Genomic DNA, 9,130 nt, shown 5'->3' on the forward strand with positions numbered 1-9,130 from the left:
ATAAAAACAAAAAATGATGAAAAAATGATGCTGGAAGATTCAACAAAATTCTTTGAGAGACAGAAAGCAGATGGATAGTACTGTTCAGTAAAGAAAGCTATAACCGGCCCTGGCCGATTGGCTCAGTGGTAGAGTGTTGGCCTGGCGTGCGGAAGTCCCGGGTTCAATTCCCAGCCAGGGCACACAGGAGAAGCACCCATCTGCTTCTCTACCCCTCCCCCTCTCCTTCCTCTCTGTCTCTCTCTTCCCCTCCCGCAGCCCAGGCTCCATTGGAGCAAAAGATGGCCCGGGCGCTGGGGATGGCTCCATGGCCTCTGCCCCAGGCGCTAGAGTGGCTCTGGTCACAACAGAGCGACGCCCTGGATGGGCAGAGCATCGTCCCCTGGTGGGCATGCCGGGTGGATCCGGTCGGGCGCATGCGGGAGTCTGTCTGACTGCCTCCCTGTTTCCAGCTTCAGAAAAATACAAAAAAAAGAAAAAAAAAAAAGAAAGCTATAACCTGGCCTGACCAGGCGGTGGCACAGTGGATAGAGCATTGGACTGGGATGAAGAGGACCCAGGTTTGAGACCCGAGATTGCCACCTTGAGCGCAGGCTCATCTGGATTGAGAAAAATAAAAAATGCTCACCAGCTTAGACCCAAGGTTGCTGGCTCAAGCAAGGGGTTACTCGGTCTGCTGAAGGCCCGCGGTCAAGGCACATATGAGAAAGCAATCAATGAACAACTAAGGTGTCGCAACGAAAAACTGATGATTGATGCTTCTCATCTCTCTCCGTTCCTGTCTATCTGTCCCTATCTATCCCTCTCTCTGATTCTCTCTCTCTGTCCCTGTAAAGAAAAAAAGAAAGAAAGCTATAACCTGGGTGTCTACATAAATTATCAATGATAAACATGCTTTTTGTATTTCTTCTTCTTTCTTTTTTAGTTTCAGTCTAATTTGCCCTGCAGAAACCTGAGAAGGTTTAGGAAATGAAGGTGCAAGTTACTGGGGAAGCTGGCAGTGAAACTCAGTGCTGGAAAAAAAAAAGGCAAGTGGTTGAAAATGGCTACAATACCAGAATTTGTCTACTCCCCCAAACCCTAAAAAAAGTAATTCCTTCCTTATTTCCTCCCCACCTTCCAGCCTTCAGGGATACCAATGTTTTAACTTTTAGATGACTTAATGCCTCTAAGAGGCTCTGAACCGGAGACACTAGTTAATGAGAGGTATGGGAAGGGAAATGGGCCTAAAACCAAAATAATGAGGTCCAAATTTCCATGCTGATTGGTGGGACTCTAGGCCCCTTCTACCCTGCTTCTGGAACACAAGCGTTGAGGCGTATATCCTCCCAGGTGGGAAGATAAGAGGATACTTTTCTGGAGAACCAATGACTCCAAAGAAAAGACCTATTGAATGTCATTTTTGAGAGATACTGTTTTTTAATAAAAGCACGTTCACCACCAATCGTCATACAGCTGAGACACCTTAGTCATAAACACATAGTGCTTCTATATGGCATTTTATGGTTAAATAAAAAACAGACAGCTAAGTATCACAAGATATTTAAGGAAAGTCTTCAACATGAAAGACAGACATTAAACTAGATAAAGAGAAAATAAAATACTTAAGGGAAATAGAGACACCGAAAGGAGCAGAACATACTTTTAGAAATATTTTCAGAGAAAGAACAGATGATTATTGTAAGCACAAAGCAAGGAGAGCATGCTATAAAGGTGAGACAGAGAACAAGGAAAGCTTTAGGAAATAAAAAATAAATAGCCGTAAGAACAATTCAATAAGATATTTGGATGATAATGTTGAAGAAATTTCCCAGACAGTAGAACAAAAAGATCAAGGTGTGGTAAGGTGCCGAAGAATTGCAAAAATTAATATTAATATTTTAGAAGGAAGAGTCAGGTTTCTTGCTCCCTCCTTTCTGTGGAGAATGAGGGAGGAGAATGTGGAAGCTTCCTGGCTTACAAGGACATACTATGTACTGAGATAAGAAACCCCCTTTTACTCAGAGGCTTAAAAGGCATTTTATGATTTAGGCCAAGCATTCAGAGAGATTTTGTAAATATGATTTTTATACTTGTGTGTGATTTACACCAGCTCAGGATGGCCGATCACATTCATGCTTAGGAAGGGCTATAATATTGTAGACAGAGAGGTTTTTGTACTAGGTTTTGAATGGAAGGAGAAAGGAGACCTGGACCCCGTCTCTTCCCCACACCTGTGTGGAAGAAGGTAAACAGTGAGCCAGGAATGTGGGAGAAGGAAGGAAGATTTAAATAGCCCTTTCAGCCCTGGCCAGTTGGCTCAGTGGTAGAGTGTCGGCCTGGCGTGCAGGAGTCCCGGGTTTGATTCCTGGCCAGGGCACACAGGAGAAGTGCCCATCTGCTTCTCTACCCCTCCTCCTCTCCTTCCTCTCTGTCTCTCTTTTCCCCTCCCGCAACCAAGGCTCCATTGGAGCAAAGTTGGCCCGGGTGCTGAGGATGGCTCTGTGGCCTCTGCCTCAAGTGCTAGAATGGCTCTGGTTGCAACAGAGCGATGCCCCAGATGGGTGGAGCATCACCCCCTGGTGGGCGTGCCGGGTGGATCCTGGTCGGGCGCATGCAGGAATCTGTCTGACTGCCTCCCCATTTCCAACTTCAGAAAAATACAAAATAAATAAATAAATAAATAAATGGCCCTTTCCTCTCCCTCTTTTTTCCCCTTAATGGGCAATTTACAAACTCTTATCCTCTGACATTATGTAAGCCCCCTCATTATCATTATCCCCCCAACCTGTATGTGATCAAGTATATATAACTAGCCTCAGAGCTATATTCAAGGCTACACAATTTGGGTTAGCTATACCTCGTGTAAGTCATATGGAGCCGGCTTATTAATAAATCTCTTCTTAAAAATTCTTCTGGCCTGACCTGTGGTGGCGCAGTGGATAAAGCGTCGACCTGGAATGCTGAGGTCGCCAGTTCAAAACCCTGGGATTGCCTGGTCAAGGTACATATGGGAGTTGAAGCTTCTTGCTCCTCCCCCTCTTCTCTCTCTCTCCCTCTCTCTCTCTCTCTAGCTCTCTCTCCTCTAAAATGAATAAATAAAAATAATTTTAAAAAATTCTTCTGTATCCTGTCTGGTGTCTCTACATAACCTGTGGAATCAAGGTACGCTACTTTATAACAAAGGAGGTAAGAAACGAGATAAAAGAGAAGAACTTAGAGGATCCAACAAAAGATACAACTTTCAATCAAAAAAATAGATAGAATGAAATCATTTAAAGAATTACACAAGAAAATCCCCCAGGACTGACAAGTATAGAGAACAGTCTGGATTGGACAAGGGTTAGAAGAAAAATAAAAGCAGAGGAATAAGAAATTTTGGTAATTGGGCCCTGGCTGGTTGGCTCAGCGGTAGACTGTCAGCCTGGCATGTGGAACTCCCGGGTTCGATAGTGTATTTGAGGGGTAGAATAAAGTAAACTCTATATGGAAAGGATGGAGAAAGGGGAAGAAAGTAGCGGGAGAAATAACATTGCAGTACTGCAACAGAAGTAAAATATATTACTTAGAAATATAGAAATACAAGGGGAACTATATATTTAAAAGCATTCAATACTTGGTTTGGGAGAGGAGGATTGACATTTTTACAATTCTTTTAGTAAAATTTTCCTTAATAAAAACTAGATACATACACTTGATAAAAATAAAAATCTAATTGAAATTAATTCAAAAGGGAAAAACCATATTATAAAAGGGTAAGAGAGAGTAGAAAATAAACAGTCAAGATCTTAGCATACATAGGTAGCTAGATGTTAATAAAGAAAGGCAGCAAAGGATATCAGACATTATTTAGCATAATAAACTAGAAAGCTGAATTGTACAATAAGTCTATCTCATGAGGAAGCCATGGCTTCACACACTCCCCAGGGAACCACTGCACCCTCCATCTTTCGTACCTAATCCCCAAGGAGGCAGGAAGAAGCAGGAAGGATCGGGTCATTACTGGAGAAATAATGGAAGAAATAAAAACAGCAGGAGAAATTTCTCTGCTGGGCAAATGCCCAGTAGAAGAAAAGATGGCGCAGGAGGAGGTAAGTACACGTGCAATAGGAAATAAGATGACCATAATGAGTCATAATCCCAGGAAAAGGATTGGATTGGATAAGGGAAACAACCCTGGAAGATCTAGGAAATGGGTCAACTGGGGGAGAACCCATCAGAAACCCACAAAGGACTGGGAAATTGATTGGTTGATTTGAGAAAGCACCTGGTCCTTGCCGGAAATAATATAATACAAGCTTAACAAAAGTCTTGCTATCTTGCTTGATAATGTGCCCTCACCCCATTCATTTGCACATTCTCTCCATAGCAGCCAAGCAGCACTAGCATGGGTTCGGCAGCCCCGTGTGGACTCCTCGCAGGGCTCCAAGCACAAGCCTGGGTATGGCGATGCAGCTCCAGCCAGAATGCAGCTGGGAACAGAGACCGTGTTAGCCAAATAAGTACACAGAATAAACTGATCTAATCTTCAGCATGCCACACCACTTTTGGACCTGGGCCTTTGTTCTGGTCTTATGAAGACAAGGTTGGATGTTTCCCACAGTGGGATGAACAGAGATGAGACACTGGGAAATAGGGTACTACCATTTATTTCAACTCCAATAAATCTTGCCACTAAATCTTATCCTCCCATGAGAGTCTCTGGGAATGCTTTCCTTGTGACTCCATGAAAGGGCCCCATTTCCACCAGCAACAAAGACTTAAACATAACATATAGAGTCGTCCCTCACCTTATCGCAGTTCACTGTTTGCGGTCTCACTGTACTGTGGATTTTTAAATTGTATCTATCTAATTTTGTATTGTGAATTTTTCGCTATATTGCAAGATTTTGTGGTATATAGGTATTTTTATATATTTATTATTTCGTTTATTTTTGCTGTAAAATAAGCAAAATAAATGTGGGAAAGGTTAATAACAGTGTGGGAAAGGTTTAAAAGAGTGCGGGCAGGGTTGATAAAGCCTTAAAAATATATATAAATAATAAAATAAATATAAGGTTGCTACTTCACGGACTTTTGCCTATCGTGGGGGCTTCTGGAATCTAACCCCCATGATAGACAAGGGACCACTGTATATGTAAACTTTACATATTATAAAAAGAATTTTAAGCCTGACCTGTGGTGGCGCAGTGGATAAAGCGTTGACCTGGAAATGCTGAAGTCGCCGGTTTGAAACCCTGGGCTTGCCTGGTCAAGGCACATATGGGAATTGATGCTTCCAGCTCCTCCCCCCTTCTCTCTCTCTGTCTCTCTCTCTTCTCTCTAAAAAAAAAAAATGAATAAACATAAAAAGAATTTTAAGTATAAAGCTGGACCAGTTACTGGTCCAAAGGCTGTGTGCCCAATGCTTATAGAATCCGAAACGCAAAATGTCAGAGTTTGGAGGAAGAAAAGGTTTACTGATCCACAAGGTGCCAACCAAAAAGAGTCCCACAGTTCCTCAAATCCACCTTAAGAAAGTACAGTGTTCAGGCTTTTTTTTTTTTGTCAAGGGAAGGATAATTGAGAAAGGGATGTTTTTGTAAAACTCCAGCAGAAGTCCTGTCTACATGTAAGACAAAGCAGGAGCTATTAGCTTGAAGGCCCTGGGAAGAAAGCAGGCTTGAACAAGATGGAATCGGAGAAACTGAGCATTTCACTTTGTTACGGACACTACTTATAATAGCTATTTTTTTTAGTGTGGTCAAATGATATTTCTCTTATTTTCACATTATATTAATGCCTATATTACTAAATTTATGCTTTTGTTTGGCACATTTACATTTACATAAATTATATACTGCATTAAAAAAAGCATGAACAGCCTGACCAGACAGTGGCACATTGGATAAAGCATCAGACTGGAATGCGGAGGACCCAGGTTCGAGACCCCAAGGCTGCCAGCTTGAGCGCGGGCTCATCTGGTTTGAGCACAGCTTCACCAGCTTGGACCCAAGGTCGCTGGCTTGAGCAAGGGGTTACTTGGTCTGCTGAAGGCGCGCGGTCAAGGCACATATGAGAAAGCAATCCATGAACAACTAAGTTATCGCACCGCGCAATGAAAAACTAATAATCGATGCTTCTCATCTCTCCATTCCTGTCTGTCTCTGTCTATCCCTCTCTCTGACTCTCTCTGTAAAAAAAAGCAGGAACAAAAGATCGAAATTGTCATCCACAGCATTCACTAGGTTAATACCAGTAAATCTACAATATAAATCTGCAAAACTTTGTTTGCAAAGTGAGGCTAGGGAACAGCTCACTTCCTACTTTAGTCACTAGTTGTAAGAAACAGATTCATTCAAATGAGCTAAGTAATAATGATGAGTTTATTTAAAGGATAAATAACTATTTCAAAACACAAGAACAAGTTTTGTGAGAAACTGGAATAAGGAAACAGAAGGCCATCAAGATCCAAGGCTGTTGACTTCATTATCTCTATTTTCTCACTCCAGGGCCCCTGGGACTCTCATCTCTCCATCTTTCTACATGCTCGAATCATTGCTTTCTTTCTCTACGGAGTGCATTTCAGGGTTTCACTTACAAGCCAACTATGGCCATTCCAAGGTCAGCTTCATGTGATTTCCCTAAATGTCTTCAAGTTGCTGAAGTGCTTGGAAGACATAATCTGATTGGCTCAGCTTGAGTCACATGCCTACAATTGATCCAGTCAGTTGTGTGTGTGTGTGGCAGGGGGCAGATGTTATGGGCCTTGATCCTCACTCAACAAGGACTATGGGAGGAGAAAAAAGGTACATAAATAAGTAAACTGACTAACACATTTGCTTTACTTTTTCAGCTCTCTTGAAAAGAGCTCAAAAGGTTTCTTTCCCTCCTTTGCCCAGTTCCTCCAAAGTGGACACTCAGTAAACTGGAGTGATTGACAGGTATCCCAAACAAAGTGGTGAAATGTGAAAAGTGTAAAGAAGAATATATTTCACTCTTCATCTTGAACAATTTTTTTCACTTGTATGCGGTAGAATCCCAAGACATTAAGGGGAAATTCCAAAGAGAATGTGTGTGTGTGTGTGGGGGGGGGGGGGGGGGGCGGGGCAACTCTGTGTGTTAGCAAGGGTTATCAGCAGTTTTTTATGGGAAAAAGAAGTTCATTTTTAGATTATGTGTGGGAAGAGATGTGAGGCAGATGTGATTATAATCTCACTGCATTCCACATCTTCATAGACAAGTTAGTTTAGAATGGCTACTTGCTTAATTTATAGACTTAAAAAACCAGTTGGGTTTCCTGTATATCTGACTGAAAATGGAAGACAACTGCCTGCAGATTTTACAAATTTAAAGTAGATGCATTAAGAATGTATAGATAAAGATGTAATAAATTGAAATTATCTTTGCTTCTTCCAAAGTTTTTATTTTTAGATCTATGTCAGGCTTCTATTTAACTGTCACCAAGGAAACAGTATATAGTTTGCTAGATCATCTTTTACTAGAGCTGAAAGATGAATGGAAAAGAAAACAGAAATGATTTCATTAGAGTGATTATTTTTAACCACTTCCATTCATTTTATTCATGTGTCAGGTATTGTGTTATGCTTTCCCAGCCATTTTCACACTTAGTCCTCTTACTAACCATCTGAGGATCTGAGGTAGTATTCTATCAAATGAGATCACCAAGAACTTATATAAGGTCAATTCTAAATAACCAGTAAGTCCAGAAATCATGGCAAAGTTTTAGGATTCCAAGGAATATCACATTTTCTCTTTTTCCTTTTTTTTTTTTTTTTTTTAGTTTAAAAAACTAAATTTAACAGGGTGACCTTAATCAAAGACAACATTTCTTTTTGGCAGTAACCATGAGAAATAGCATGTCCTTATATTTGTCACATACTCAGATTATTATTTGTATGGTTATCATTTCATTCTGATGTCTATTCCTGAGTGACATTATGTTTTCAAAAACAACTGTCTCCTCACAGGTTGGTCCACTGGTAATTCAAAGATATATTTCAGAAGCCCATCTACCTGAGTCTTTTGGCAAAAATGTTTTTATATTTCATTGAATAATATATACTTTCTCTTCCCCAAATTAAAAAATTCTTTTTCTTTTCTAATTTAAAAAACTGCCTATTTAAGTTAGCTTCGTGTAAATACTCTTAAGTGACTGTGAACTGAAACTTTAGAGAACCCTCAGAATCAGACCAGTGTACTTTGGTTGAACTTTTGTTTTTCAGTTAATTGTGCTTAGCATGCAGCTCAGGTTGATAATCTCGTCTGTGTTGACACTAAAGTATCTGTGCATTGATATCGGGCTGCCAGTTATAACTATTTTCATGAGTGATAAACCAAATTTAGCTCCTGATAATTTAAAAATATTTAGCTGTTATCATTAACACGTCTCAAAAAAATATCAACATCATTTGTTTTTCATTTTTTAGAATATTTAGAATGGGAAATTTTTGTTCAAAATTAATGGTTAAAGGTGTTAGTAGGTATTTATAAACTACATGAAAACCTTCAAGACTAGTTTATATATTTTAAAATGTATATAGTGTAAATCTAACCTCTCACATTGAGACCCTATACTCAAATTGAGTCAGGCTAGATTAATAATAATAACCATAAATACCATTTCTGGCTACTAAATTAATTATTTCTTAAATTAATATACTAGGTAGTATCATAGTTGGAGCAACCAATGTATTAAAATAGATTACTTTTCACAAAATTTATTTTACATGTTGTATATCTCTTTTTTTTCCCCCTTTTAAATGGGAGGAGGGGAGATAGAGAGACAGACTCCCACATGTACCCTGACCGGGATGCACCCAGCAACCTCCATCTGTGGCTGATGCTCAAACTGAACTATCCTCAGTGCCTGGGGCTGATGCTCGAACCAATTGAGCCACTGGCTGCAGAGAGAGAAAGGGGAGAGAGAGGGGAAGAGAAGCAGATGGTTGCTTCTCATATCTGCCCTGACCGGGGATTGAACCCAGGATGTCTGCATGCTGGGCTGATGCTCTATACACTGAGCCAACTGGCCAGGGCTGGACATGTTATATATTTCAAACCAGAATTAAATTTTCAAATAATGCTGATGAGGCAAAAAACATTATATAAAAAGTAAGATAATTCCTCTTGTGAGTTTACAGTGCACAGA

Source organism: Saccopteryx leptura, chromosome 3, assembly GCF_036850995.1.
Source record: "Saccopteryx leptura isolate mSacLep1 chromosome 3, mSacLep1_pri_phased_curated, whole genome shotgun sequence".
NCBI classification, from domain to species: domain Eukaryota; kingdom Metazoa; phylum Chordata; class Mammalia; order Chiroptera; family Emballonuridae; genus Saccopteryx; species Saccopteryx leptura.